The following is a 26165-nucleotide window of genomic DNA, read 5'->3' as shown; positions in this document are numbered from 1 at the left end:
ATTGAGTGTGAAGGAGTACTGCCTTATATTTGTTAAACTTTCTGCCTATTAATTTCACCATGTGACGTTTGTCTTGTTACTTACTCCTTCCCATAACATTGCCTTATTCATTGTCTCCACACCATTCATGATTTTATAGACCTATCACATTCCCTCCCACATAGGCATCTATCCTATTCTCTCCCCACCCCCTCTTAGTCCCTTCTTTCAGAGACACAGAGCACCAAAGGGGAACCATGGAGTATCTAAAACATTTATGAGGAGCTGAGGCTGCAGAGGTAAAAAACAGTTGACTAAGGGGGAAAAAAATAAAGTATTACATGTCTCTGTGTCCTTAAGAGCTGACTTGTATGTGAATTGCTTCTCCTGGTAGTGTCACTGGTGAGGGGCAGGGAACAAGTATGTAAATCATGCATTACCTTTTGTTAAACTCCTTTATATGAAAATTTTACATACCCATTAGTCTTGCAGTACGAAATCATGTGGTAAATTTTCTGTGCAGTGCCCCTTGGCTTCTGCTTTATTAATGGAAGAATGTTCGTGTTTTTTTTTTCTTTCCCTCTCTTCCCCTTCTCCCTCTTTCCCTCCCTCCCTCCATACATGTGCACACCCCTCTGAATATCTATTCCATGTGGGTTAAGCACAGCTCCCATTTAGGCACCTCCGTAAGGGCCTTGATTTAAATATTCCAAAAATCTGGCCCTGGTTGTGGGCACAGAGCCCTTCTGAAAATTCCAGTCATAGAATACAAGAATGGCCATACTGCGTCAGTCCAGTGGTTCATCTATCCCAGTTTCCTGTCTTCTGACACTGGCCAGTGCCAAATGCTTCCGAGGGAGTGAACAGCACAGGGCTATTTGAGTGATCCACTCCCTGTTGTCCAGTCCCAGCTTCTAGCAGTCAGAAGTTTAGGGACTCCCAGAGCATGGGGTTGTGTAGATATCTTTGCTTTTAATGATCTATGTGTATCTTAACTGGCACCCAGTATCTAAGGATCTGTCTTTAATGTATTTATCCTTCATGAGGTAGGGGAGGACAACTAGCTCCATTTTACAGAGGGGGAACTGATGCACAAAGATTAAATGATCTTGTTTAAGATCACACAGGAAGAAATTGAACCCTGGTTTTCCCCAGTGCTAGACTCACACTTTAACCCTGGGATCTGCCTTCCTTTCCAAAGATTATGATGATTTTCAAAAGCACTTAAGTGACTTGGGGACTTGTTCTCCTAATTTGTTTAGGTGTCTTTGAAAATCCTCTCCCTTATTTTCTACACTAGAACAATTTTCCTTCCTGAGACCCTTCTCTTGTATATGCCTCGAGCTATGTATTCACACCACAGGTGGCCTGGCCTTAACATAAATTGATTGAATTTTCTTTCATACCACAAAGCACTTTGAGGCTGATCATTAAGATGGATGAATGTATCCTCTCCACAGAAACGGGGCACCCCCAGGAGGATGTAAAAGATAATCTATAACCTATTAAAAAGACCCTGCCAAGACAATGTCAGACAGTGGAGTAAATGTCAGCACTTTCCTGAATAGCTGCTTTTTTTATTATAAATCCAATATGCAAATACATTAGATCTGAGGGCAGTGGGTTTGGGTCCATACGGACTTCTGTTGAAGCATCCATCATTTCTATTGCTGTGCTAGTCAATGGGCTTGATTACCCTCTACTGTATGCCTTTTTTGTGCTAGTGTAATTCCATTCTGCTGGGGTCCGGTGGTAGGAAAGGGTTGTACGATGGGCAGAACCAGTTCCTGGAAAACACTACTGAACTGGGATTGTTTTGCAGGGACTGTGACATGGAGGGAGGGGGTGCAGCTGGAATGTAATCACTCTGACTATTCCCAGCTGTCCAGGACCCCATGGAACCTGAATGGTGCTTATACTGGGAGCTGGGCTGGCTCTCAGCTGCCCCAAGAAGAGGAGTACACATGTTTCCCTTTGTAGCCTGTACGTATGCCAAATGCAGCACTGAGAATCAAGGGACAGACCCAGGTCTTCCAACTCTCCCTCTAATACCTGACCCAGTAGACCACATTGTATGTGGCATGGGTTGTGCATTATGAAATAAGGAAGAGCAAAGCAGATGCACAGAGAATCTTCCACCATCCAACTTGTACTTTGGCCTGTTTCTACAAATGAAACACCCCAGCACACTCTGCTCTCAGTCTCCATTGACACATGAAAGTGGTGCATGCCATGACCAGACCTAGCTCCACCCTTAGGGCCACCTCAGATTTGTGGATTCTAGGGAATGAGCCAGACCTGGGAACTTCACAACACAATGCCTAGTGTGACGCCATCAACCTTGGTCACTCTGGCTGACGTAAGGGTCCTTAGTTGATGATGGATGTTTGATACAAAGGAAACTGGTCCTTTTTGAAGGTTCTAAAATACCCATTTACCTTTTTGTTCGTGTGTGTGTGTGTGTGTGTGTGTGTGTGTGTGCTGTTTCTGGGTTCTGACCAGGACTAGAATCAGAACTGATGAAAGACTAACTTTTCACTCTGCTTTTGTTATGCTCCTTCCCTGGACCCTTTGTCCTGGCTGGTTCAATTGTAAGCTATTTGCAGCAAGGATGCTCTCCTGCTCTGTTTGCAGTGTGCCAACACAATGAGACCCCAATCTTGGTTGATGTTCTCAGCCATGTTTTATTACAGTAGAGCTAAGCAAATTTTGTTGCCTTCCTCATGGAAACATACCCAGTAGTCTTGTATGGAAAAGAGTGTATTTGAATTTGAATGACTAGCAGTTCTCTCCCCAGCCAAGCCTACCCCCAGAAAAACACTGTAAACTACATATCGTGGTCCGGCTAGGAGGTAAAATGTTAATTAACGATTCCATTGTCTAAAGGAAGTGGATGTAATACCTGGAGGATCCATATAAAGTGTTAACTTCAACAATATGCATATATTCGTAATATAACACAGAATGCATAAGAGAACACTAGCAGAGGTCCCAAAACATTTTGGGATACAAGAATTACTGTGGAAACAGAACAGCTCAGAATTAAATCCCATTTTGTAAAATAGCTTCAGAAGCCAGAATATAAGTTAGGATCTGAATCTATAGGGCTAAATCCACAGCTGGTGTACATCAGTGGTGGCAAGTGAGAGGCACTGGAAGGGAGGCTGATACACTCCTGCTTGGATCTTGTGTCCAAGGAACTGATGCTCCCATTCCTATGATAGCTCAAGCTGCAGAGGATTTTCCTCATGGCATAAAACTGTCAATGATTCCACCCAGTAGAAGACAGCTGCTATCACTGACGCTACATTGATTTGCTTCAGCTACGGATTTGCCCTTGGACATTGTTTTAGACTGTAAAGCAAAAACGATTAAACATTTCATAAGGATGTGACTGGTATGTGCACCACGGCCTCCTACTAGAATCAGAACTGGATGTCACCAGTAAGGCTGCGACATAGTCACAGGTCACAGAAATCACTGATTCCATGACTTCCAAAGACCTCTGACTTCAGACAGCCCCGGCTGGGAGCTGCAGGGACCCTGCCAGAAGGCGGCGGCACCCCTGGCGGCTCCTCACTTTATCATAGGTATTTTTAGTAAGTCATAATCTTCGCTTTAGTTCCTTGTACGTGAGATCAGAGGATGTGCATTTGTATCCAGTGCACTCAATCCCAAGTACAATTTCTTTTCCAGCTCCTCTTGTGTGTGATTCGGCCCTTTCTTGCATGTCCTACTGAATATCATATTTCCTTTAGTGTTGTTCATCCTCTTGTTAGAGCGTGGCTAATATTACACAGTGGCTAATATTAGAACTGGTCAGAAAATGTTTGTGGGGTTTTTTTTTTTTTGCATGAAAAATATTTTTAAAAGACCAATTTTTTGTAGTTTGTCAAATTGGTATAAAACCTGAAAATGGCAAAGATGTTATTTCACTAACTCTGTTTGGCCAACAAAGCCGTTTTCACTAGCTTATACCTAATATGGTTTAGCTTGATCAGCCATTGTTAATACTCCAGGAGAAAATTGACTCAATCCATTTTTATCCTGCAGATGGTAATTTACTGAATATTCAAAATTCAACAAAGTTTGCAAAAACATTTGAACATATTTAAAAGAGAAGTTAACATTTTTCATAACTTGCTGTTTTTGTCTTCAACCAGTAAAACTTTCAAACATTTTAGGTTTCAGCAAACATTTTTGTGAAGAATCCTGAATATTTTTTTTTTCTTGCTATATTGCAGGTCCCTCGGTTTAGGTCTGGGTTTCACCCTAAACAAAATAATGAAGCAAATACAGAGCGTTTCATGTATTTGCTATCCTAGGCCTCAATCCTGCCAACACTTATGTTTGGTAGTCCCATTGATTTCTATGAGCTTCGATTTGACTATTCATGACAGTGAAGTTAAACATGCATAGAAGTATTTGTGGGATCATGCTTCCACTTGGGATCAATGGAAGAAGAAAAGACATTCTGTAATTATCAAACACTTGCCATTCCTTATTTTACTTATTGCTGCATCTCATTTGACAAATTAACATATCTCTAGCAATAATAACTAGAGCCTACAAATTCTTAATGGGGGATCATGAGTCTGATTTGTCATTTTCTGGATGCAAACATTCACATGGTAGAGGTAATTCCTATTTAGAGTGGGATGTTGTCACAGGTGTCGAGGTAATGATATTTTTTAGCCTCAGAATATATGCCGTGGAACCTGGTGGATATAGCACCATTCAGCTTTATGCTCCAATTTCACCTCTATGTGCATGACAGAAAAGCAATGACATGGTGTTTTTCTCTCTGCTGAACCTTTTTACATACCTGGTGGAATAAATTACTTTCCAAAAGAGAGCCTGTCAGCATTAATAAATTGGGGGGAGCATAATTTTGCTGGTGTGAAGAAACTAGTAGATTTAGAATTGCAAATGTAGTCACTGTAATTGTGCTGTATATTTTACTGTTGAAATGGAAGTAGTACTCTCATAGGGCCTTTGTCCTCCTTTAAGGCCCTGTTTCATCAAAGTACTTGAGAACATGTTTAATTTTAAGCATGGTAAGTGCCACTGGAGTCAAAGGAACTTAAGCATCGCCTTAAATCAGTTCCTAAATCAGGATGAATTAAAGCATGTGCCTAAAGTTAAGCATGTGTTCAAGTGCTTTCCTGAATCAATGCCTAAATCAGTCCTGCCACCACTGTATCTCGTGAACTACTTAAAGAACTTCCACTAAGCTCTAGAATGGCCATTGCTGTCAACTGCATGTGTTGTATGGCTCAATCTTTCTAGAATAACAACTTAATACTTATTCCGAGAGGAAGAGAATTACATTTCCTTCATGTAACCTTGCATGAGGAACATAGCAATTAGGGCTGCGAGAGCTTATTTACCAGAGAGTCAAACTTTGCTAAGCAATCGTTGCTAGGTTCAACTCAGGAAATCACAATGTTTGTCATCCTCTGGGTGCCTCTGGTTGTCGTATTCTTGTTACTTTATATAAAGAATATAAAGTAAATCTACAGCTGGACAATATTTTATTCTGAGGGCTACCTGCTGTGACTGGGGAGTGAGACCAGGACCAAAAAAATCACAAGTAATTCTGCTCTTGGAGGCTTTTCCTTTGGTTTCAATTCAAGTGGTCTATGATCAAGAGCTTTTAAAGAGAAGATTGTTTATTGGATTGATGTGAGCTTAGAAGAAAAATGTTCTCCTGAAATATATAAAATGTGTCCTGGGAGATTCAATTTTATTAGCTTGAAAAAATTCTAATCTAAAAAAAACCCATTAACTAAAAACCGTTTCATGGAATTTCCTGGGACAGCAGGATCAACTGCACAGTCTGAGTCAGGCTGCCATAAACCAATTAGTGTTTTAAAAGATGCTTCTGTAATCACTTTTCATGGCAAATGATATGTCCTTTCATCTGATTGTAAATAGCATTTGCTGGGTTCCCTTGAACAATGCTTATTGTGGCACTAAAGCCAGTTTTATATTCTAATTTTCTTTTTGACGTTGCAGGTCTGCCAAATTGTATGCTACTGTTAATTTGCATTAATGTTGTGGATTACATTTTCCCCAGCACAAATATACCTGTTGATCTTGTAATTGTATTTAACTCTGTAAAGCATCCTGGGATGCAGTTTATATGAAAGACCCAACTAGGCTTGATCCTGAAGTCCTTGGGCCAGGTGCTCAGCTGAGGTCAAGGAGTAACACTGATCTGCACTGTAATGTGAAGCTCATATTTACATTGCCCTGACCCCAGTTCTAGTACATGAAGAACTAGTGCTACTGTACCAAGTTACAGTAGCCTCATATAATTACTTAGTTAGCTGGTCTGCTCAGAGCTACAGCAAAGAGCAGGTTCTCATTGTGCTATGTGATGGAGCTATACATAGTGAGACACAATCTTTGCCCTGAGCTAATATGACCGCTCCCCTCTTAGCTGACAAACCAGGGATCTCCAGAGTTAAAAGCATGAGACTCTTTTTACAGCTGGAGCTGAAGAGCTAAGCCTCTAGCCAGGGGCTGTAACAACTCCTATCCTTTGTGGATTGGCACAGCTGGGAAACCATAGCACACACTCACCAGTGAGTTACACTTCCGGTCTAAATAGACGAGATAGGCAACTTATCCTTACCTCACAGATGGACTGGGACGCAAGGATTAAATAACTTGCCCTAAGTCTGTGGCAGAGCTGGGAACTAAATGCACATCATCTGAGTCCCAGTCTAGTGCTTTGACCACAAGACCGTCCTTCCTCTTAACACTTTAGAAAAGCCTGTACATCTAATTTAAAAAAGACACTCTCCAAAAAAAGTAGCAGGGTACCAAGGCATTACAAAGATATGGCATCAATTGCTGATTCTCACTTGCATTAAGGCCTCTTCACTTTGCTCTAGTAATGCGAGGGCTTTAAATTTACACTTGTATCCACTTTAAGGTCCCTGTATGGTGCAAAGGGACCATAAGCATAAATGAGAATTGGCCCTTTTCCGTTTAGCGTGCCCATCATCAAAATATCCAGAGACAAGAGAAAAGGTCACATTTGTCTGAGAAGGGACCTAGTTCCCTTCCCACTGAAATGAGTTCTCAATTTGGAGCTGCTCTGGTGGCTGTTCCAAAAGAATCATCGCCTTTAATTTCAGGCTGGAGGATTATAAGAGTAACACCTGATTATTGAATATATTATTGTGCTTGTCTAGCATATTCCAGACAACAAGTGATAACCCCTGCATCAACCTAGGGATAAGCCTATCTTAGTCCCTAAACCTTACTGCTATCATGTGCACAGGATGCAATTATACCCATATGGGGGATTCTTATTTAGGGTCGGATGTAAGAAGGGATGGATGGCTGAGCTACTCCAGGAGTCAGTTCTTCCCTTGATCTTGTTCTCCCCTCCCCAGCTTACCTGGACAACCTCTTCTGCTCCGAGCAGGATCTCTGGGTCAGATGCGTGGTGGTGCATGCAGAAGAGTCTTGATTCCTCTTTACTCCCTGGCTCAGCAGTGGACAGTAAGTTATACTCTTGCTCTTATTTTTCTTTAGACAGTGCAACTATGATGTTCAATAAGGAGTGCTGGATAGTCTGAAAAATTATGGCAATATGGCCCCTTGTTCTAATGGTTTCCTTGCTCACTTTGTTCTGTAGTGCAGTATTTGGCCTGCGTCCCGGATGTTGTCCTCTGAACACTGAATATTACTGCACTAGATCATCCTGAGCGTTATTCATAGTGGAGATTGAAACCAAGAACCTAATAAGCATGAAGGGGGGGAGGGGAAACAGCCATATTATTTCTTCTTGCTGCCTTGATGTGTAATTGTCTTTCTAAATGTACCATCTGTACAATGCAAATACTACTTCCCTACTTCACAGGTGCTGGAAGGCCAAAAATACAATAGTGATTGTGAGGTGCCGGGATACAACAGTGATGAGGACTGTATACGTTGCTGATAAGTCAGGAGTTGGGTCTTAATGTTGGCAAAGCGAGTGAGCTCAGAATATTGAAGTCAGTGGAAACTGCAGATGCTCAGCACCTCTGAAATGCAATCCTCTGAGATGGCTGAAAGAGGTGCCAGGAAAGTGGGAAGAAAATCAATGACTCTCTTGTCTATTTTCCCCCATCGACTAAGAAAAGAGTTGGCCTATGACAAACATAACACACTCATCCCTCCAAATGTCTCACTTTAATAACCAGTGAAGTGCACTAGGACTACCTGGGTTTCAGAGTAGCAGCTGTGCTGTAGCCCACAAAAGCTTATGCTCAAATTTGTTAGTCTCTAAGGTGCCACAAGTACTCCCGTTCTTTTTACCTGGATTAAGTGGTTCTCTGGTGTGTTGCGTGACTGCTTCTTTCTGCAGCTCTGAAGATGACTCATTCTTGCAGTAAAAAATTCATGTTTTACAGCTGCAGACCATGTTTATATAGGTGAAGTAAAATCACTCAGCTAGAAAAGTCTACTAAGGACACAGCCCAGAGAAGCCGCTGACTCTGTTGAAACACTCAAACACAGGGGTTTGAGAATGAAAGTCATTCTGTATCTACCCAGATTTGTCTGTGTGTATAATTGATGATTAGTTACATTCTATTAGCACTTTCTGCATGAGGATCTCCTTGTAAGGTATGTTGATTGGCATTACTGTAACACCTATAAACTCTAGTCGTGGGCCATGTCTAAACATAGAAGAAAAGGGACAGTCCATACACTGTGTACAATGTCCCCATTGTACATAGGAGGAAAATAAGGTTCAGTGAATTGTCTGCTGCAGTGACTCTGTGGCAAAGCAGGAATTAGAACCCAGATCTCCTGCTCAGTTTGCTGTTTTAACCACTAGAGTATATTTCCATCCTTAAGGCAAGATTGTCTCTTCTATGTACCAGTGCAGGGAAAAGGGTAAGGCACTCGCTCCTATAGGGATGCTACTCCCCTCCTGTACCAGTGTGCAAGGGCAGTGCTTGAGAACAAGCAAAGCTTTAAATTCACTCTCCTCCCTTTCAATGCAGCCACAGCAGATGAAATCTGCTATTGTTATAGACTAGTAGTAGGCTACTATTCCTGAAGCAATGCAGGGAATCAAATGACTTTTACTCTGAATCCCAGTTCATTTCTTGGCCTACTACTGGTGCAAAGCTACAAGTTCTAGTGTGACCCTAAATAAGTAGCTAATCAGTCTAGGCCCATTTCTACCACCCGTACCTTGCTGAGTAAGACTGAGTTATCCCACTGCGTTTCTATGCTAAGATTAAAATCCACAGCACAGAATCCCTGAGCCCAGGTCGGATGACCCTTCCATCTTGCAGGGTCTCAGAGTCTGTGCTCCAGCCTGAGCCCAAATGTCTACTCTGCATTTTTATAGCCTCACAAGCCCAAGTCAGCTGACCTGGGCCAGCCACATCCATGCTGTAGGTCTTTTACTGCAGTGTAGATATATCCCCTAGAATTTTAAGAGATCCTGTTAATAATGGCAGGAGAACAAGGGCATCTAGAGAAGTGAGCTTTTCAGTGATCTCAGTAGGGCTGGTTGAAAATGTTCCACAGATCTTTGACAGAAAATAGGGGGGTTTGGCACAATGAAATGGAAAATTTTCAGTTTGTTTTTGTGTTCTGCTGAAACGCTTCACTTTTAGTTGCTGAAAATATGAAGCATTTTTTAATTACTTTTTTTGTAATTTGGGCAGAAACAACTTAACTTTCATGGACATTTTCTGTGTAAAACAAGCCCATTTTCCAACCAGCTCTAGATACAGGCACACGCAAGACAGTTAGAGCCATAGAACATGTTATACTGATGACCAGAACTCCATGAAGCTGGCTTAGTTTTGAATGTCATTACAAACTGGCCACTTAGCCTCTGTTTGCTTCGTTCATCGTGGGTCTACCAGAGAGTCCACAGTCCCTTTGAAAAGCTACATCAGGGTTAGTACAGCAATCAGAGAAGTCATTCAATAGACTGCATTATTTCCTCGTTGGCTCAGCAGCAGGTGACCATTATTGGGAGGGGTGTGACGTTGCACTCTATATAATTTTATAAAAATATGCTAATGAGTTTAAATATAATGCAACTGAATATGCTTCATGCAAAAGGTCTCTTGTAAGATATTGTGATTAATTTGAGCAAGATTGTTGTCAAGCTTAAGATGAACACCAATATTGCCAGTGTTAGGCCTAAAACTTCCAGAAGCTTTATAAAATGAGCTTTGCAAAATTATCTTTAAAAAGCAAGCTTTGCAAAATGAAGCTACAACTTGTGATCAAGAGACGCTGCAGCCAAAGAACTGATTCCTATGTGGGTCTGATGGTCTAGGCCTTTAGGCATAGATCATCAAGATAACCTTACCCACAATCAAGCCAATAGCCCATTTAGAGGTAAGTTACCTAGAAAACTAAGGGAAACCACAGCCGAGACAGTGGGCTATATAGAAATAAGCTATCTCCTTGAGCATAACTTATAAAATTAAAACAATAATTGGCTACAAGAAAATAAGTAAGCATGAATTATACAGCCAAAGCGATAACACTAAATTTGGCCTAACCTGATTGGTTGACCTGCTTCAAAGCACGGCGGGCAGATGAGATTAAATGTGTAGAACCTCAGGAAGGTGGTGTGTGTGTGTGTGTGTCTTGGACTAACAAGTTATTCTCTTTGATCGGTCTGACCCGCACCCCCTGAACCGAGGAAACCTAAACTGCACCGACTATCTGCACCTGGCCAATGCAAAGAGCGGTCGACTAAAGGGTAATGTATTCTTGGCAGGGTAAGGTTTTAAAGAAAAAGTCTGGTTGCATGCAAAATAAGGTAACGGAGTAAAGAAGTCTGGGTTGCTCGAGCTGTTTTGATCTCAAGTTGTGCTGACACTATAGTATTAAGAATGGTAGTGTTGGTTTAATTTGATCTCAGGTTATATTAATGCTGCAGTATTAAAAATAGCAGTAAAAGTTTACTTGTTCTTGTGCTTGTTTGCAATATAATTTGTCATTTATATTAATCCTTATTCAAGGCTGGTCTTTAAGTTTTCTTTTCCTATTCTGTCTGTGTTGCATTTATAGGCTTTTAATGACTTACGGCTATCTTAAGGAATAATCAGTAGTTTTAATTTCTTTATACGGACACCACTTAACCTCATTACATCTGTGTTGGGTGGTGGGAAGTAGCGATCACCCAGAGCCCCATTTGGGCCCTGATGTGTGTCCCCTTCTTCCTATATCTCCGCAGATATTATTACAAAGCTTAGAATAACCACACTCAGTAGATTATATTTGTATAAATGTACCACTCTTGTATCTGAAACTAGAAATATAAAATATAACTTTGAGGGCCTATTGCAATTATGCAAAGTGTGGGCCATTAATGGTGGTTTGAAATTTTAATAACTCCCATTAACCAGGACAGTTGTTTGCAGCTGGCTCGGTTTTACTTGTAAGTTCCCTGTATACGTGTGTGCTGGCAAGTGAGTAATGAAATCTTACAGTGACGTGATCATGTCACACTTGAACTGAAATTCATTTTTAACCTGGTGCTTTTCCATTGAGAAGGAGGGGGTGGAAACCCAGAGAGGGACAAAGGATTCCCGCCTTATGCAAAAAATATATAAATGGGTGAAACAAAACAAAGGAGGCAGCCATCATGAGGAATCCCCTAGCTACCACCTAAGCTGAAACAAGGGCTGTACCAGGGGAAAAGACTGCCCAGACTACGAAGGCATCCAGTCTGTGAAAAACTTATTGAAACACTTTTTTCAGGCTAAAATTTTACCTATACTCTGTTGTATTACTGTATTAGGCTTAGATTTGCATGTTTTGTTTTATTTTATTTCACTTGGTAATTCACTTTGTTCTGTTTGTTACTACTTGGAACCACTTAGATTCTACTTTTTGTATTTAATAAAATCACTTTTTACTTATTAATTAACCCAGAGTATGTATTAATACCTGGGGGAGGGGTGCAAACAGCTGCACATCTCTCTCTATCCATGTTATAGAGGGCAAACAATTTGAGTTTACCCTGTATAAGCTTTATACATGGTAAAAGGAATTTATTTGGGGTTTGGACCCCGTTGGGAGTTGGACATCTGAGTGTTAAAAACAGGAACACGTCTATAAGCTGCTTTCAGTTAAGTCTGCAGCTTTGGGGCATGTAATTCAGACCCGGGTTGGTGTTGGAGCAGACGGGTGTGCCTGGCTCAACAAGACAGGGTGCTGGAGTCCTAAGCTGCCAGGGCAGGAAAGCAGGGGCAGAAGTAGTCTTGGCACATCACGTGGCAGTTCCCAAGGGGGTTTCTGTAACTCAATCTATCACGGGGAATTAAATGGATCCCCTGGATTAAGGAGCAGTGATGCTTATCTTCTAGCTTCTGTCCCATATGGATTCAATGTTCCTATTTTAGTTTTGTGACCATAAAGACCTGGACCATAATAATTTACCATGTTCATAGCCATTTCTGTTTGACAGATGTCCAAGTGACTTTCTTGGGCATTATCTCAAGATGGTCATTTTAAAAATCTTGCTGTATTGATGAGATTAGCATTTTAAAAGGGAAAGTTGCACACACCACCATAAATTAATGGACTTGGGGGGGGGGGGTGTGGGGGTGTGTGGGGGTGTTTTAAATGCTTGCTGTTGCCTCCTATCAAAGCGTCTGGTGTGATCATGTATTTGTTAATACTTCCATTTAGGGGGAAAAAATATGCATTCACTTGCCAACCTTGGAGGTAAATTTACATTGATAAAGGCATTATTTAAAGTCCAGGGGCTGATGTATATTTAAAGTGAGAGAATGACATATATGAATATACACTCTTTTGTGTGCACACACACATAGTGAACCTCATTGAAAAGGTAATATTTGACAACCGTTACTACATAATGGGATTTGAGCTAGCACAGTTTTTTCCCTGTTTTCAATAGGCGATAACCCTGATCTCTAATATTGAGGTCAGATACTATGGTTTACAACTGATGTAAAGGTTAAGTTTATACATACAGTTCTCTTCTATATTTTTATATAGAAGAAGTGTGTGGAGGTGTCTGTATTTTGTGTCCATCTATATCTATAATATATGTATAAAAAACTCTTTATTATGCATCATGCAACTTTATAAAATCTGAGACCCATTTAAAACCAGGCAAATTTAATTGAATTTGCTGTTACAATATGACAGGCAGTTACATTAGGGGATTAAAATGATAGATTCTTGAGGATGCTGTGAAATGAGGTAATGCAAAAAGCTCCATTTTTTTTGATACATCATAATGCCTTTTAATCTGATGGCTAATCTATCATGATAGAAATTCATAGTGTGCTGGTGGTCTCAGAGGTCAAATCTGAGTGAAGGGTTCAAAGACTTGCTCTGTTTTTTTTGCCTTGCATTTTCAGTCCGTAAACACTGATTTTTTCAACCTTTTGTCTTTTTCAGAATACATCGCTTGTATCTAATTCTGATGCACATTGCCATACAGTAGAGGCACACAAAATGTATGCCTCATTTGTATGTCAAATTGCCACAATTGTGCACACGCATCTGGCATTTGCACATGTAAATTGCTAACTAGATGCATTTGCACATGTATAACGCCAGGAATTTACATGTTCATGTCTAAATTGTACATAAATCAGGCCCATACTGTACAAAGCAGTGAAATAGACATCTGTACAAATACTGAACTTATTGTTCTACTGCCTTGAGATATAAACTTTGGAGGAAGAATAGTGCACAAATCGTACTTTTCCTTCCTATTCCCACAAATTTGTCATTTTAGTATTTGAGTGACTCGTAAATATTAATGTTGATGAATTTTAACATCTTCCCTGTGAGGTAGGGAAGTATTATCTCCACTTTCTGACTTGGTTTCCCCAGTTGTAAAGTGAGAGATTAGGGGCCAGATCCTCAAAGAACCCATGGCAAGACTTTTAAGTGTTCAATACTCACCATCAATGCCAGATTTTTCAAAAGAGCTCATCATTCAGTAGTTCCCCTTGTGACACTTATGCACAGAGTTTTCAGAAGAACTCTACTACACAATGTGCTGCGCTCACGTGAAAATCTGGCCCTAAGTGATTTGTAAAAAGTCTCACAGGATGTAATTCTGGCTCTGCCTACATTAAACCCAAATCCCTCTCTAGTGCCTTAACCACCTTTCTTGCCCTCCTCAATTCATCACAACTTCCAAGAGCATTCACTGCTGTAAACTGTTCTTAATGGCAGGTGGAAAATGAAATGTAGGGTTCACTTCATTGTTGCTGGTTCAAGCTTAAAATAGGAAATGCAGTGGAGCTCTTCTGAAAATGTTTGCACGGTAGCTTGAGCAGACCTAGCAAACATTTGCTGAAGTTCTTCGATGCATGGCAGAGATAGTGCTACAGATGTGAAGTTCTGATTTTCATTTTGATTTTTGACAAAGCTCCAACTGGGATGTTAATGCAACTGGCTAAGGTGTAATTGTGGGATGGCTGGAAGCTTCATTGCTCCAAAATGGAAGAAACAGAAAGGAATGGAAAGAATAATAGTGTAAAATTGGTAGGGCACTCAGTTACAGACTACAATTGTAGATAAACTAAAAATCACAAAAGAATAGGGCAGTGTATTTTAATTCTGATAACTTTAGTAAAAAAAAAAAAAGTGGCTTGAATGATTCACGGGACTGGGTGTAATATTACATGGAACCTTTCATCTCTGTTTCAATGCATTTAAATCCACCCCAGGCGCAAATTCATTATGAGAGAAAGGATGGTTTGTAATTAGGGCACTAGGCTGGGATTTAGATAATCTGGATTTTATTCCAAGCTCTGCCAAAGCATCTGTGCACTGACAAAGTTCGGGATCCATCAAACCTGCATCCTAGCTGTACTGTTCTACGGGTCAGAAACCTGGAACCCTCTTACAAGTAGACATGGAGTTGCCAGAGGCATTCCTTGTGCCCTTTGAGCTTCACAAAAAGGGGGGTGCTTTGTTTCCTTTGATATAGAGGCCACTGGTATCACAGCACAGAATGTCTTTCACCCTTGAGCTAATTCAACCAGCAACAATGAAGTGAACCCTACATTTCATTTTTATTCCACCAGCCATTAAAAAATATGTGACACTTTCCAGATAGTTGGACACATCTTTCAGGTCCATTACTGACTGCCCCTGCATCTTGTACACTGGCTCAGTCTATGGGGCCAGATTCTAAACTGGTGTAGCTCCTTTGACTTCAGAGAAGTGACATCGATTCACACTAGTTCAGGATTTACCAGGTAGTGTGCAAATGACCTAAAATTATGTAAGTGTATTGATGGTGCCTGCTTAGCTCACCAGAGAATCGGGGACACCCAGAGGCAGAGTCTAGATTTTCAATAGTGCTCAGCTCCCATTGCTCCCAGATAGGGTTCTGGGTGCTCGGCGCCTCTGATAATCAAGCTACAGTTTGTTTGTTGGTGCGGGTGAGGCAGCTGCAGCAGATTACTGTAACTGCAGACAATAAACTGGCAGGGAGTAGGTGTTTCTAAATGATGAGGCTGAGACACCTATTATTCTCCTCATGTGTGTGTCCTTTATGTAACTAAAAAACCATGTGGATGCTCTAGCCCAGTGTCTCAGATCTGGTGCAATAGTCAATGCCAAACTAAGGAGTAAATATAGAAGCTTAGTGCCACAATCTGTCCATCTCCCCAAGGGAGGAAGTATAGTCTAATGGTCTGATCAGCGGGTTTTGGTAGAATTGGATACTACCCCTGATTGTGCTACTGGTCAGGGCTGCCCGGGGGGGGCAAGTGGGGCAATTTGCCCCGGGCCCCGCAGGGGCCCTGCGAGCCCTGGCCAAGAATCCCTTCCCTGGGTAGGGGCACCTTTTTTTAAATTTTACTGACCCGGCGGTGGTCCAGGTCTTTGGCAGCACTTCTGTGGCGGGCCCTTCAGTTGCTCCAGGTCTTCGGCAGCGGGTCTTTCATTGCTGCCGAAGACACAGAGTGAGTGAAGGACCTGCCGCCGCCACCGACTCAAAGCGCCGCCCGGTGAGTACAAACGCCGCAGCGGGTGGCACCTTTTTTTTTTTATATCTGCTCCCCCGCTTTGCCCCAAGCCCCCTGAATCCTCTGGGCGGCCCTGCTAGTGGTGGTTAGTATGCCAGCCTTGACTCAAACTCTGGGTTGAGGTCCCTGTCTACTACAGATGTCCTGTGCAACCTTCAGCATTTTAAGGCCAGATTTTGAGCTCGTTAGGTGCCTAAAGATCGGCACCTAGTGGGATTTTTCAATCTTCATCTTTCGGCACCTAACGTCCTTTAAAACTTTCTATGCCTCAGTTCCCCATCTATAAAATGGGGATAATAGCACTGACAAGAGTGAGGTAGGATGTGAGGATAAATGCATTAAAGATTGTGAGGCACTCAGATATTATGGTAATGGGGGGGCCCCCACAAGTGCCGTAGATAGACCTTCAGTGTGACCTTGAACAAGTCACTCTGCCTTCTGCGTTTCAGTTTTTTTCCATCTGTAAAAATGATACCTTTTGGAGCCTCAGATGGAAGGTCTCTATGTGCAAACATTATAGGCTTGTAAGCATGCACTAGAACAAGCACTTTGCTACCTGATGCTGTTTCTCCTAGTACTGGTGAGGGTGCTATATGGACAGGCTTGACCTGTACAGGCGGTGGTAGTGAGAGCTTTCTCCACATTCTGACCTGGAGGGACTGTCTCTAGAAATCAGCGTGGAGTTCAGCTATCATGGCTCATCTAATTTCTCATGAAACTCCTACAGAGTGACCCTCTGTTTAGGCTGGCTTGTGCTGAGGTATGTTATACTCACTGGGAGAGAAGGTTGTCTATTGCATTTCTCTATCATGGACCAAATCCCAAGATGTGCCGAAGTCACTAGGTGAGATTCTTGGCTGCTCTAAATCAGCATAGTGTTGACATGATGGAGGTAGGTCTATTTATTTTGAGGATCTGGCCTCCTAATTTCAATGGGAGTTCAGCCCTAATCCCTTTTCAGAGGTGTTATCCTAGAGCACCCTCCTCCTAGTGAATCTGGTTTTGCTTTGGCTGAGTCAGCTCATTCCCTGGGTTAATTCTGTCTGTGTGCTCTCAGCAAATCCAGGAAAGCAGTTTCCAGCAGGGTTAGTTGTTTTGTTTAAGCTTTCCTAACAAACAATCTAAACCTTGTAGACTCTTTTCCCCCCCTCAAAAGTCTGTGCAGGCCAAGTAGTCCCTTCCCCAAGTCTGTCCCTCACTCCAATAGCCCCTGTAACCAAAATGTCTTGGCTCTCATTTCAGTGCCTCAGGAATACAGGACTCCACCCAGTCTCCCTTCTGTCTGTTTGGTTTCTGGAGCAATTCCTCTCTGCAATAGCTCCAAGAACAGTCCATTGGGAGCACTGCCCCTGGCCCCTCAGCTTTCTGGAGGATATTGCAGCTTTCTATAAGGGTCAGCTAATGAAATTCGAGCTTTTAGAGGTGCAGAGGCTGGGGCTAATCAGCCAGCTGCAGGCCTCTGATACCAGAGGAATGGTGTCTTATACCTTCACAATCTCTTGCAACTTGGCCCCAGGGGTTTTGACACTATTTGTACAGCGCCTAATGCAGTCTGATCCTAGCCCATGACTGGGGCGCCTAGGTGCTTCTGTAGTACAAACAATAATAATAAACCATACAACCTTTCTGGATAAGATGCTCCTCTGCACCATGATTTATTGAAAGCACGTTTTAAATCTATCCATTACCAGGCAAAGCTACCTGTAGCAGTTAGTCAATAAATAGAATCAAGTATTTAATTTTCTGATTGTTCCACATATGAAGCTATTGAATAACAGCTTGTACCAAGCTAATCACCCATTCATAAAGATGATGCTCCTCTAACAGCCTGTTGGATTGCTGGCTGACATACTGGGCATCTTTTAGTTTCCTGCTATTTTAATCTGTTTTGTTGACCGTAACTAATGAAACATAACCCAAAGCTCCGTGTTAGAAATGATGAAAGGAAAATATTTCCTTCATGTAGCTATTGATTATCTTGTTCAAATTTTGGTCCCAGATTTAGGTCTGCAGCAAATTACTTAGCAAAGAAACCAGGCTTGGGGACTCAAATTCTGGTAGGTGGTGTCTAATATAGGAGCAAAAAATTACCATTCAGGAACAGAGAATCTAGTGCCATATCCTGCCTGCTGAACGGGTCTGCAGCTAGTGCTTGAGAGAAGCAATTTGCTTGACAATTCACTGGCCCATATCGTTGAAGGTATTTAGGTGTCTATCTCCCATTGAAAGCCTATTGAGCTAGGTGCCAAAATAACCGAGGATCTGGATCCTAGTTGTTTGTGCAGTATTGTACCACATTGAGTCCCTCCTGACCCCCCAGCTGGTGATCATTTAATGCCCTGAAGCATGAGAATTGGTAGCTCTAATGGCTGCAGGTGAGAGCCACCCACAATGTTGGGAGGTACAACATGGAAAGAACCCCTGGCTACAGGTTCACCATAAACTTGAAATTGAAATCAGGCTGCTCAGAAAGTTTTCTGGGTTCCCAATGGTGTTGAGAGAGCTGAGTTCCTGGTCTATGGGCTGGTGGGGAGAAGTCATGGTGACCTAAAAGGGTTGGGGATTCCTGTTGATGACAAACTCTGACTTGGGGTCCCAAACGTGGGAACTCTGTCAGGGGAATGGAAAGGGGCTATAACTTGTTTCCTTCAGAAAGCCAGGGTTGCCCAAAACAGGCAGTGTTGAGTGGGAATGAGGTGTCCCCTGTGCAGCTAGGAGACACCTGTCCTTTCTCGGGGTGAATTTATACCTCCCCACACACCATGCCCACAAGCCTCCCATGCAAAAGGCCTGGCTGAAGCAGAAAGGTGAGTCCGATCTAGGAGAATAGGTCAGATAAGGAGTTTGCCTTGTAGCTAAGGCACTGGACTGGGAATCAGGAGATCTGAATTCAATTCCTGCTGATTCCTGAATAACCTCTCAGACTCAGTCCACTTTTGCCTCAGTTTGGGTCTCTGTAAGAGGAGGATGAGGATGATGATCTTCTACCTCCCTGGGGCATTGTGTGGGTATCAATGCTGATGAGGTGTTTGGGTACACCGGAGGTGGGGCTGGAGAAGTAACTAATTCACAGCAGTGAACAGTGGGTGCAAGTCACTACCAACTCAGAATAGTAGCTTTTCTCACTGGTGTAAAGATACTCCATGCCCTCATGTTATCAGTCCTATAGAGTGGAGGAGCGAGGCATGAGCCTTACAAATATATACAAAATGTCTCCAGGAAGTGAGTGATGTGTGAGTTCAGCATGAAAATTACGCTGACCATAACTAAGTGCCATTTTCCCTTGGAAACTTGAGCCTGGTTCATTCCTGTGTGATATCAGTCCACGAGAGCAGGGAATAGGGGATCATGTCATTTTGTGAGCACACAATGTTCCATTTTACGCTTTAACTTATTTTTTGAGTTCTCCGTGACTATTTTACTATTGCAGTCTGGCCTTGGACGGCAGCACTACACAAAAATGACCACCTCTGTCAATACTTGTCCAGGAATTCTGTTTCCTATGCTAAGCAGGGAGTCCTTATTTTCATGCTGCTTCATTCACAACAGGGTGCCAGAAAGTTACAGAATACCTGATTATCGCCAAGAATTAAATACATTTCCCCCAAAGTAGCTGAGATGTTAGATGCCTCAGCAGGTATTAGGGTTGGGTGGCAGAAGCAAGTGGTGGGGAAACGGGACTAAAATGCAGGAAATTTTAGAGAGCAGGGGCCAGGGTTAGGGTACTAGCCTGGTACCTGGTTTCAACTCCTTGTTCTGCCACAGACCCCCTGTGTGACGTCTCTCTGGCCCAGGTCCTCAAAGATATTCCTCATCTGTAAAGTGGGGGTAATAGCACTTCCCTACCTCCCAGGGTGTTGAGGATAAATGCATGAAAGATTGAGATGCCCAGAAACAATGGTAACGAGGGCACATAAGGACCAGAGATAAAAAAATGGCTTCTTTTCCCAGCTACAGATGGATCTTTTCTATTGTTGACCTGCTGGGTGACCTTGGGCAAGTCACTTCCTCTCTTTGTGCCTCTGCTTCCTATTTCAGCCTTTGTCTATATATACTTCGGGGCAGAGATTGTGTATGTAATCTAAATATCGCTCATCCCAACTGGGGCCTCCAGTTGGTGTAATAAATTCTTTTCTAGAGGTTTTTTCCAGGCTGGAGGAAAATTAATTGATAATGGTAGGGCCAAATCTCAGTCCTTATCTCTTACTATGCGTATGTATTGTGCCTATCTGGCCTCTGATTGCTTTATGAATTGTATTACAAATAATAAGAGGGCTTTCCAGCTTAGTGTCTGGTGGTGCAAGGTGCTAAGTGCTTCCTGAAATAGGTGCAGCTACCTGTATTCTTGTTACTTGCAAATTTTGGATTTGATGGTCCAGAGTGCTGAGTGATTCTGAAAGGTCCCTCAATTCCCCCTGACTTTAATGGGAGCTGAGTATGCTCCACACCTCTTGCAAGCACACCATCTTGCAGAATTGGGCCCTTTATAATAATCTCTGCATGTATTGCCTGGACAAATTGCACAAGGATTTTATTTCACTTGTATGTTGTTGATGTGAGCTCACATTGTACAAGCCCCAAGATAAATAGGAAGTAAAAGGACCCTCTGGGATTTATTAAAACTAGTGGTGGTCACCATGACCTGGTAGCCCACTTAGCTTATAACAATTCATCAACTAAGCAGAGGAGCTATCCACCAGCTGGGAGTTCCCCAATTAGAATCTGTAGCTCATCTGTCAGACTGCTCTGATATTCCAGAGGAGCAATGAACCATGCCCTAGAAGTTATCGTCATCAAAGACAGGAGATTGAGACCAATCACCAGCAGTTTGGTAAAAGCCCTGGGACCAATTCAGTTTTCATGTTGTCCTCTCCAGAGGGTCACCGTGTGGGCCTGTCTCAGACAGCTCAGACCTGGAATATACTGGCTGAGCTAGGAGGAAATGTTCTTTCTTCTTCCTTTTTATACGTTAGTGACAAATCCTGCTGTTCTTTCTGCAGGCACCAACAATACTGGTGCACCGCTGCTGCACTAGTGAGGTTAGATTTTTGTTTGTTTGTTTTTGAACCCCCTGCAGGGAAGGCACAAGTTTATGCTGCAGAACCCATATGAGCTGTTGGGGAAGGCTAGGGGAAAAGGAAAGACCGTGTACTGTCTGCCATGCACATTCACTGGCCTTTCTTCCCATGGAGAAGGAGTCCGCGCAGACTCATGTTAAGAGTTGTATATAAAATGCTGCCATTTGCCAGAGAGTTTATTGTGCCTAGAAAACCTATGAACATGGCTGGCCAATTTTTTTCCCCATCACAAAAGAAAATTGCAGTTTATCCACTAAATTGTTTTCATGAAAAATATCCAAGTCCCACAATTTTTTTTGTCCAAAAAACCAAACACCTGCAAACCAAAATATTTCAATTTGAAACGGCTGCTGCAGAGCCTCCTGGAAGAGGTATTGTGATTGCCTCCTGTCCCCATTCTCTTCTATGGGCTGGGCTCTCTAGCTAGACTACCTCTCCCATGATGTACCATGGCCAAGGACTCCCATAGTGCACTGCCTCTCACCAGGAGGGCAGGCCAGCGTGCACCATGTGAGATGTAGTCTGACCATGATTTTCAGCCAAAATCTTTTGCTATTGAAATTTCTTGCAAAATATTTTGTGTGGAAAAACAGCTGATTTTTTTTTTTCGCTCTGAGAAATGCTGTGTGTTCCTGAGCACTGTTTACATTGTTACAGACACCGATAACTCTCCTAACTTCGGACTGTGGGATTACCTCCACTGCCGCAGTGTGGTCTCTGGGTAGGGGAGGGTTTCTCATTCTCTGCCCCCTTCCACTCTTTTCAGGCTGTGCACTGGGGGCGAGATCTGCCCCGATCGTTTTCAGGTTAGCTATTAAGGTTTCAGACATGCCTGGAGCTAGCCTCCTGAATGAATACAATTGTGTGCTCCATTTAGCATCACTGTCTTTATCCCTTCTTTGTTCCCTCTGCTCTTGCTTAGCCTACTTCCCTTTCTCCTCTGGCTAATCTGACAAGCTCTCTACATAAATGACCGGCTGCATGTCCCCAGTGTGAAGCTCTAGGGGTGGCTGCTGTTCACATCCATGTTTTTAACTTGGAGAGCCCTTTCAGACCAATCAGCCACCTGGAGCGCTGAGCTGAAAAGGGCCAGAACATGCTCCCTCCTCATCTGTCTCCTTAAATGGAGCTCGGCAGAGCAATGTCTTGGCTTCAGTTCATTGGCAATGTCTGTCAGAAACAGCCTTTGGCTCATCCACCCTCTCATGAGGTGGACATCGCTCTACAGTTCAGGCAGGGCTCAAAGTGTTCCAACAGCTGCTGCCTGCTGGATCCTGCCAAGATTTTAACACAGTACAATGCTTTGCGCTCCTGAAGTACCTTCTGCCTGAGAGTTTTGAGCTGCTTTACATTCACTGATCGTACTTCACAGCACCCCATGGAGCAAGTGTGTATAACAGCGCTAGAGAAAGGTAAACTGTCTAGGGAAACCTGTACCAGGGTACCTATATTTACATATTTACGTCCATACACACATCTAACATCATCACCCTACCTCTGTGCAGAGCAAGACTTGTACCAAGCTTGGCTCCCCATAGATCCCTTACAGAATCAGCTGCATGAGTGCAAGCCCCATTTTGCACTGGTGCATTGTATCTACATTAGAAGTGGGCACCCACCCATGTAATTATACTGTTAATACTACATTGATTTGCTGTGTGATTTGGGAACTTTACATCAATGACAGAGCTATCACTATAACTCAGGCTTCCAGCATTGGGCTATGCCCATGGCTAGGATGGTTTCTATTTGCATACAAAAATCTTTCTCTCCCGTTGATAATTAAACAAGGAAGAGTCGTGCATCTATTCTATGAAGGGAAGAGAAACACTGATGTCTTCCTGTTGCTACCACAAGAGAGCCCTGATCTCTGATGGGTGGGACCTCTAAACATTAATGTAATACAGACAGTCATAAAGATCTCATTAAAACTTCCTTGCTTCCCTTTATGAAAGAGATCCTTACTGAAATCCTTACAGAAAACATTTGCTTCTGTGTGGCATGGACTAGACACTGCAGTCTACTCTGGTTTGGGGCACTGATGGTGCTCCCCCTCTTCCTCTGCCCTCCTCCTTGAAGGTAAAGCGAAATCTACACAGTGCCAGGTGTGACCAACTCCTTTTCAGTAGCGAGGACGGCTTGTCTGCATCAGCCTCTGCATATTTTAAAAGTGTGAGCTTTGTTTCGTAATGTTACCAGGGTTCTTAAGCATCATAAAGTGTTCTGGGTCTATTAAGGTGAAATTCTAACTGCCTGGAGTGCTTTTCTTGCTGATCAGTTTGTCTAGGCTGGTGCTGTTTCTCATGCTATTTTTAAATCTTTGCAGCAGAGAGGGGAAAAAACGCCTTAATTACTGCAGAGGAAATAAATCAGGAAACTCTCATTGCAAATGCAGGGAGGCGAAGCAGCCCTCTCTACAGCTCCCTGAGTCATCCTGCCTATAAGGGCTATTAATTTTAGTTTTAGAGGGAGCAAGTTGCATAATCAGAGGCGCTAGTGACAGTTTAAAGGGATTATAGGCTTTCAAATATATAAAATGCTCGCTCCCATGCTGATGTGGTGGATGGGTTTAGAGGACTCAGATGATGTAATGGATGGGTGATTGTCAACCAAAGGCATCCCAGGGAGAGTTTCATAGGGTAGAAACTCCTGAACCAGTGATTTCTATAATAGGATTGATAGACATGAATCAGCCTTATGCATGTAATCAGAATGTCTATTTATAAGCTGCTCTTGTCTTCAAGAAATTTAACTGCATCGGTCCATGCCTCAGATTTAGGGTCAAATGGGACTCCTGCTGCTCAGACTAGGAAGGCAGTCAACCAAGTTAGAGGCAGCTCGGTCCAGTGGGTAGGGCGCTGGCTTTAAAATCAGGAGACCTGGGTATTCCTGGCTCTTCCACTTGGGTAAATCGCTTCCTCTGCTGTGCCTCATTTTTTGGCCCTCTCCCTTTGTGAAATCTGTATAGACTCTGGTTGCACAGAGACTCTATCTAAATGTCTGCATGAATCTCGTATTCCACCCATCAGGTAGGTGGAGAGATCCAGGCCTGATTTTTGCCTTGCATAATTTAGGTTTCTCCAAGACCAATTCCAGGTGACTCCATCTGCCAGCCATGTTCTCTTGGTGTCAGGGCCGGCTCTAGGATTTTTGCCGCCCAAAGCAAAAACAATTTTGGCCGCCCCTGCCCGTTCTTTAATTACCCCACCCCCGGCCCCGCCTCAACTCTGCCCCTTCCCCAAATCCCCAGCCCTGCCTCCTCCCCCCAGGCTCTCAAGTCTGGGAGGGAGGGGGAGTAGCGGTGCGCGAAACGGCCGCTCGGGATCTCCCCCTCCCTCCCAGGTTTGAGAGCCTGGGAGGGAGGGGGAGACCCCAAGCCGCCGCGGCGTGCGAAACAGCTGATTCTCGCGCTGCTGCTCCCCCTCCCTCCCAGGCTTGAGAGCTTGGGAGGGAGGGCGAGTAGCGGCACGCGAATCAGCTGTTTCGCACACCGTGGCAGCAGCAGTGGAGGTGAGCTAGGGCGGCCAGGGCACATTTTTAGGGGTGGCGTTCTGGCGCCGGCCATGCCGCCCCTAAAAATGTGCCGCCCCAAGCACCAGCTTGTTTTGCTGGTGCCTAGAGCCAGCCCTGCTTGGTGTAAAAGCTGCATGACATTTGTCCATGCAGGAGGCTGCAAATCTGTCAGGATGAGCCCTAACTTTTTTACACAACTGCAGATTAAAGCAGAACAAGCAAATTTGGGTGGGGAAAACACAGATAGCAGGCAGACAGTTATACTTGCAAAGAATTATGTTGGTTACTCTAGCAAGATTTCATCTTGCAAGGTACTTGGAGCTCTCAGCTTCCAGTAAAGGCTGCAAAAATTGAGGGGGCCGAGCACCATGCAGGAGACACTCAGCATCTTGCAGAATCAGGCCCTACATTGCCTTTGGCTATATTCCGTTACACTATTGATAGGCTGGCTGCCTCCCTCCATGGGCACCACTTTTCAGTGCATTCCTCTCCTAATCCAAGCTGCTTGTATCTAGTTATCGATTTCCATCTTGCTTGCGGCTACTGATTTTTTTGAACTGAGCCTTGAATATGAAATCTCCATAGATTTGTAATTCCTCCCACCCTCACTCGCCCCTACAGTGAATGGGAAGTTTCCCTACTTCCATTCCTACCATATGTTTTTTTGTGGGAAATTTGCTCACTGCACTTAGAGCTGTATCCACGCAGGAATTATTTGAGCATTGCTTTTTTTTTTTTTTTTTTTTTTTCTTTCTTGCAATGTGAGTTTTAGCTCCACATTAAAATGGTGCAAACTTCTCTTCCCCTTCCCCAGTCTTTCATTTTCTTTTTTCACAAACACTCCCCTCCCAAAGCTATGATCAGCAGTGTTGGACAAAAGTGAAGGCAGGTGTTGATTATTTATTTGGATTTAAAATAAGTTGGCTATGTAAGCGTCCTGATGTTAATAACATAATAAAGCCCCCGTAGGATTAAGTAATCAGTTTAACAGGATTAATATCACCCATCATTCTGGTAGCTATCTCCCCTCCTTCTAAATGGCAATTCCTAGCCCTTTCCAGTCACTATGCAGGCTGCAGAAGCAGTCGCTGGCTCATTCAGGCTGATTCTGCACCTCCTGCAGTGTCCCCTTTCTGCATTGGATCACAATGGAACTTAAGTGGCTCCAATGATGCAGCACTGACCTCATTTGGGAATTGTAAGGATGTATTGCTGCTTTCAACTAGCTTTATGGTTGGTGGGGAAGAGGGAATATACTTTTTCTATGAGGGATATAATAGTGGTTGTTCCTTTAATTAGATATCAATTGTTTACAAATGAAATACAATTCAATACACCTAGAAACACAAAGTGACGATAGGATTGAATTGGAAATCAAAGGCCACATTATGTTAATCCATCAGTTGTTGTGGTGGTTATCCATTATTAACATTTTAGCAATTCTGCCAACAAAGACTTCAATGGGCTTTGGATCAGGCCCTGGGTCAGTAATTGGTATTATCTCAAGTTAGATTGAAAATCAAACTCTAAAATTTGATTCTCTGTTGCCCTGCAATTTGTGTTGTCCTTTTCACCTGTGCAG

The sequence above is a fragment of the Malaclemys terrapin genome, chromosome 2 (assembly GCF_027887155.1).
Source record: "Malaclemys terrapin pileata isolate rMalTer1 chromosome 2, rMalTer1.hap1, whole genome shotgun sequence".
Classification (NCBI taxonomy): Eukaryota; Metazoa; Chordata; order Testudines; family Emydidae; genus Malaclemys; species Malaclemys terrapin.
Note: the sequence above shows the minus strand (reverse complement) of the source record.